This window comes from Nicotiana sylvestris, chromosome 6 (assembly GCF_000393655.2).
Source record: "Nicotiana sylvestris chromosome 6, ASM39365v2, whole genome shotgun sequence".
NCBI classification, from domain to species: Eukaryota; Viridiplantae; Streptophyta; class Magnoliopsida; order Solanales; family Solanaceae; genus Nicotiana; species Nicotiana sylvestris.
The window spans coordinates 121962498-121969505 of NC_091062.1; the positions used below are offsets into that span (position 1 = coordinate 121962498).

The window sequence follows — 7008 nt, forward strand, 5'->3', positions numbered from 1 at the left end:
TCTTCTAGGAGAGAAAACGTTGACGAATTTTTTTGTGTTTATTTATTTGATGTTGTTTGAAAGTAATTTCAGCTATTATTTGAATAAAATATATTATGTACTATGCATTTATTTTATTTAATAACTCTTACAAATATTATGTCTGATAAATTTTTCATTAAGTCTTATGAATATCTCTTAATTATGTAGTTATCAATATGACGAAAAGGTCAAAGGCATCCTCAAGCGACACAAATCTCTCAGATAACACTTCCGTTTGTATTTGGTAAAATGCTATGGATGATGCCTTAATTGATGCATTCTATCATGAGCACACACTTGGAAACAGAGTTGGTGGAACTTTTACTGCACACGCGATTGACAATATAATGAAAGAGATGCAATCAAAATTTTTAGATAAAGTTTTTACCAAGGAGAGAGTTCACAACCGAATCAGAAATATTAAAACAAAATTTAGCAAGTGTTATAACACCTTTCAAAATGGGATGAGCGGGTTTGCATGGGATTCCAACACAAATATATGGAATGTTGAATCTGAAGTATGGGATCAATTGATACAAGTACATTTATTTTTAGCAATTTTGTTCTTTCGCATAATCCACGATGATAACTTCAGTTCTTGTATTATCATTACCAACTTACTCGCATCTGATAGCATATGAATTTTCCTCCATCTTTTACACTTTGTGACGCTTCCATAACTTAGTGATTCACTTCCTAAACTGGATTGAAGAGCCAAAGGCGTAAAGCACCAAATAGTAATTGGCTTTTAGATAATATATGATGGTGTATATGTAATTTTCAATATTTATATGTTACCAATTAAGGCCAATTACTACCAAGTGTTGCAGTGGATGAGACTGTTCTAAATAGGTATGGAAAAATCCTTGTTAGGTATCCAGTCTCATTTTCTGCATTATTATATTGTACTTTTTTTTTGTGCAGGCTAAGCTTGAAGTTTCTGAATGGAGAAACAAACCGATTAGAAATTATGATAAGCTAATTGAGCCATATGGAAGGGATAAAGCTACTGGAAAGCAAGCTGAGACTGGAGCAGATATGGTAAAAAGGGGTGCTCGTAATAATTTGAGAAAATCAAGTGACAGTTCATTGATTATTGATGAGGTAGATGAACTAATTTCCATGAATGTTGCCTCTTTGGAAAATATCGAGGAACATGGACAACATGAGCAATATTAATCAACTCAGGAAGCACGTAAATCTAATGCATATTCAGAGGTACCGACTTGTAGCAGGAATAAAAAAATCTAAACATGATTATCTTGAAGGCATGGCTGATATGTTGAGAGGTGGGATGAATAATTTGGCTAATGCAATTAATCGCCTTTCAACTATGCCACTTATTCCTGAGAATGAGATATGGCAAGTGGTACAAGTGTTGGATTTAGAGCCTAGTATGCACATGAAAGCTTATATATTTCTTTGCAAACATGCAAACTTGTGCCGCACACTGATTGAGTGTCCATTGGAAGACCGCAAATTTCTTTTATTGACCTTGATGTCGTCACCTGGCAATTGAGTTAGACTAAATATTTTTTGTGCTTTAGCTATTGAGGATTTTATAGACTTTGACTAGATCGATATGAATTTTATATGTCATGTTGTTAGAAATTTTTATTATATTATGCACTTTAAGTTATGGATTATTTACCACATTAAAGGTCAGGAAATCAAGGTCCGTTGTCTACTCTGTTTTGATGGGGCAATCAAGAGAGATTGACTGTGGATAACTGAGTTAGAAATGGAGTTCGTATTCACTACTAAAAATCACCTGTTTACCGACGCATCCGTCGGTAACAAGGCTTTACCGACGGAAGTCCGTCGGTAAGTGGTTGGTAGGTAAATCCTTCTTCGGTAAAATGTACCGACAGAATTCGTCGGTAACTTACCGACGGATCATATCGGAAAGTCATCGGTACATATCTGACAGCAATTGGTCAAATAATTTTACTTACCGACGGATATTCATCGGTATATTATAAAATAATATAATATTAATAATATCAATACCGACAGATATCCGTTGGTAAATTAAAAATAATAATTTAATAATACCGACGAACACCATCGGTAAGTTTAGAATTTTAATTTAGTAATATAAAAATTAAAAATATGAATAAATTCATATTCCGATGGCTATCTGTCGGTATTTTCAACCAAATCTGAAAATTTGGTTCAAGTTTACCAACGAACTCCCTCGCTAATTAAGAATTCTGGATTGAAAATGAATAGTTATTCCAACGAACTCTATCGGTAGGTCCCTTGATAAATCTGGTACATTTTTGGCAGGCAGTGCCTATTTTTTTGTTGCACCACCTGCCAGCAGAATATTACAATGCAAAATAAAATGCAACCACAATAAAACCCAACTTAACAACAACAAAACTTTATAAACTATATCCAAACATCCAAATTATCCCATCAAACAGCCAAATATCCAAATTATCCCATCAAACATCAAAATTATCCAACCAAACATCAAAATGTAACATTCAAAGTTAACATCCAACTAAACAACAATCCAATCAAACATAAAATCACTCATCTTCGGATTCCCCCTCATCTTCTTCATCATTTGTATTATTTCCATCACTTTCATCCTCTTCATAAATGTGGTTTTTTGGCGGAGAGCGGGGCAGGTCGATTAAGTGGTTCACTTGAGCCTTGAGGGAGTCAATGTCATTCCTAAGTGTGTCTCTTATCTTCTCTTCATGCTTTCTTTTTTCTCGTTCATCTGCACAGTTCCTAGAAAGTTGTTGAATCGTTCGACGCATCTCCTCAAGGTCCTCATTTTGCACGGTGGCGGATGTACCAATACCTTGTAATCCACAAAAGAGATGTGAAAAAAATACACGATGAGTTAGAATTGAATAACACTATTTTAAGGCAATGCAATGACTTTGGACTAAATATTCCTGATTCCTACACTACACGGAAGCATCAAAAACAGAAAACATGAGCATTTCCAACCAAGGAACATACTATCAGACAAGCATAAGACCCAAGTTAGTACAAAATGGCAAGGTCAAATTCCTAGAGTAATTCAGGTTAGTGAGAACTGAAAATAATTGGAGATAATAGAAACAAGAAATTGAGCAATGCCCTAAACTTTATAATTATCTTGAAGAGACTAAATATGTGGCAAAATATTGTGAAGAGCTTCTAATGTATTAACTCCACAATTGAAAGAACCTCTCCAGGCAGATAAGGATCTCATTTGAATCTCCAACCTTCCTCTCGGTAAGGATATGGAAAGAACACTTTACAGCAATGCATATCACAGAACTAGTACAATTCAAAGAGTGCAGAACAAGGCATTTAGATGAGTCATAATAGTTATAGTCATGTGGTTAAGTGTAGATTGAAAATCTGTAAAGAGATCTCCACATATTCAAGAAGAACTACTGCCTCATCCATAACCTCTATAGTATAACATTATCCAGGAAACATTTTAACGACTTGCATCATAAAAATAATTCATAGTTAGTCAATCTTATTCCGCATCGAAAATTCGTAAAATATTAAGCAAGTTGGAAAAGAATTCAAGAAAGGGAAATCCAAATTCATGGATTAAAAGCAAATATCGAAAAAAATTGAGCAAACTATTCCAGATTGTAGGCGAAAAAGGGTCATCTTTCTTGATGATTCAGAGTAAATTTATTGGAAGTCAATTTATATGCATGTAGAGTGGAACCAGAAGTCTAGTGAAGTCAATAAAACTGATATTACTAAACAGAATCACCAAAAAAGACAGACCGAGAACAGAGGTTCTTGAAAATAGATAGAGAGACAGTCCATCCAACTACTACTACTACTACCACCACCAAAAATAGTGAAGCCTAGTTAAAGGAGGATAGTATCTTCCTAAACCACTTTGCCTAAAGATTGTTAGCAAACTGTACTTCAACTAAGCAAGCCATCAATATGACCACCACATTGAGCTCCTCAGATCATCTAGTCAATACATATAAATAGTTGTCGAACAATGTTATATCACTGTCATCGTTATCATTACAGAAAATATATCCTACATCAATTGTTCTTAATCAATAATAGCAGCACCTTCTCCATTATGGTTTAATTCACAATATTTGCTTTACAAAAAACCTGATTGAAGTAACAGACATTACAATTATCTAAGCCATATATTTTTTGATAACCGAATTGAACCATACATGTAAACACATGAAACCAAAAGGTTGTATTTCCAGAATGTGTTATTCTTTTAACTGACTCCGAAACACAGCTAACAAAAAGAAGAGCTTATCAACCAAAAAGTATATACCTTGTAGTCCACACGTGAGGCGATGAAAATTGCGCTCGGAGGAAAGGTCGTATGCTCTACCCTTATGCACGCCTCCAACCACGTTCAACCACAATGGGAGAGTTTCTTCCTCCGATGGCATGATTGACTGGCCTTGCTCATCGGTCAGCTGACTCCTAGCGAGCTCTTCCACTGCTTCTTTATACCGATTTTACATTAAAAGTGAAATTTAGTATATAAACAATCATTATTCATTATAAAAGAATTTTAAGTTAATCTTGATCTTACATAAGCCTCCTCAGCCCGTGGCTCAACCCAAGCTTCTTCCCCGATTTTGCTTTTTGTATGGGTCTTCTTCCAAACCTCATCACATTTCGCGGGTCTCTTAAGAGCAGCTTCTGCAAATGAAACAAAAAGAGTTAATAAATTCAAGTAATGTTAGAAAAAAAACAAGTAATTATCATCACTACCCTCAGTCTCTCCATGACTAGTCCACACATAGTAATTATCCATAAAGCCCTTACTATATTGATCAGTCTTAGCATCCTCTAGTTTCAACCATTTTCTACACTTGCATTTCGCACAAGGGCACCTAATCATCCCCTTATTTTGAATAAATGACATAGCATGATTAATAAACTCATCAACACATTGTACAAATTCATCTCTGAAACTCCGCCGATTAGGAATGTTCCTATTGTACATCCACATACGATGTTACATCTACATATACAAATAATAAATTTATTATTTTCTACATAATAGTTTCTTGCTCTATATTACTCTGTCATATTAGCTATAATTGCAGGAGGAAGAAAGAAAAGAAAACTCAAACAGATCTAATTTTATAGGAGTAAATGATACTGTATAAGACTTTACACTATCATATTACAATAAATTAAGACTAATACAGATTGCATGTAGTAAATACTGTATAAATTAGTAACCTTAAAAATGAAACAGTAAACCAATATTAATACTAATAAATTTTGCAACATACAAAATTACATTAATACTGTTTCCCCTTAGAGCAATAGAATGAAAGCAATAGGACAATTTCCATGATAAAGATGACTCATCAGAATCAAGTAAAAAGAAAATTGAGAGCAAAGAAAAGAAAATCTACCACCAAAAGAACATAAAAAATAATGTATCAGAACTCAATTTTACTACAATATTGCAATCACCTTTATCTTCTTTCAGTAATTTTGATTGTATCAAAAACCCTAACCCACTTGTGCACATATTCTTTCAATAATAACTTATATACCAAACATTTAAAGAGCAAGAGATGAACACACAGAGAAAAGGAGCAGAAGATTGAGAGAGAGAGAGAGAGAGATGAAACAGAGAAGAGAAGCAGAATATAGATAGCTAGATAGAGAGGGGGGGGAGATCGAGATCGTACCTGTTGCGAACCGCGAGAGAAGGCAAAATCTAGAAACCAGGCGCAACTCACGGCGAGAGAGCTGGAGAGATTTGTCTATGGTCTGTCCGAGTTGAAGTAAGATTTGAAAATGGTGGATTTTAGATTTCTAAACCTAAAACTAAAAGGGGAAACCACTGGTGCTTTTCTTTGTTGCTTTTAGATCGATGGAAGTAAATGATAACAATTGATTATATGGATGTGTGTTACAGTATCTGCTTGAGGAAGTTGCCCTTATTCCGGATCGATTAAAGAAGATCATGTTGCAGGTCTGATGTCTGCCCCTTCTGATTTACCTATGTGCCAAAGTAAGTCTAATTTTAGTGGGTGTAAGCGGGCAACCAAAAAAATGGGGGAAAGGAACGTATAGTGAAAATATAAGGTGGGAAATATTTTAAAAAAATAACTAAGAATAAAGAGAAGTAAAATTTTACAACTATATTTATGTAATAAATAATATATATATATATATATATATATATATATATATATATATATATTATAATTTAGTATATACTTCGGTACGGCATCAGTATTTCGGTATTTTAAGAAAAAATACCAAATATCATACCTAACAAATTACCTAGTATGTAATTATTATATAAAATATCAAATTGACAATTAATTAAATTCAAGCTAACAAATTAATATGAATCAATGAAAATTAAACTAATATTTTACAAAAACCTAACATATAATTCTTCTTACTGTATAATTTATGTGTAATATTTAAGTTTCTGAAAATATTATGCCCATAATTGTAATATTTTTCAATGTAATTCATTCTTTATTATTAATTAACAATGAAATTAATATTAATAATTTAAAATAAATCATAAGCTAATGTTATTATTAATTTACAAGCTAATTACTACTAAACCACTTTCACGTAGTTAAGTATCAATTAATAGTCTAATCAATCACTAATATTACTTAAGGATATCACTAATGCACTTCTATTAAGTGTAGTTATCATTTTATAAACTAAACAATCAGTAATATTTCTTAAGAATACTGCTAATACACTTCTACTTAGTAGAATTTTCAGTGTATAGGCTAATCAATCGCTAATTTTTCTTACTGGTATTATTAATACACTTCTACTTAGTGTAATTCTCAATGTATAAGCTAATCAATCAGTAATAGTTCTTAAGAATACTATTAATACACTTCTACTTAATTAGTTTAATTATTAATACATGGGCTAATCAATCATTAATATTACTTAAGGATACCACTAATACGCATCTACTTTCTGTAATTATCCATTTATAAGCTAACAAATCGCTAACATTTC

The 7008-nt window shown here is 32.8% G+C and overlaps 1 long non-coding RNA gene across 2 annotated transcripts; it reads right to left on the bottom strand.

Annotated features, from left to right (window-relative positions):
- Positions 1–2428: 2428 nt before the first annotated feature.
- LOC104217198 (uncharacterized) lies at positions 2429–5810 on the bottom strand. Of its 2 annotated transcripts, none has more exons than XR_011400664.1 (4): positions 5694–5810; positions 4574–4683; positions 4307–4477; positions 2429–2839 (listed from the first exon to the last, which is right to left on the bottom strand). It is a non-coding gene; the product is annotated as an uncharacterized lncRNA (long non-coding RNA). The 2 variants fall into 2 exon arrangements; XR_708708.2 differs by having other exon boundaries at positions 4307–4483.
- Positions 5811–7008: the final 1198 nt, after the last annotated feature.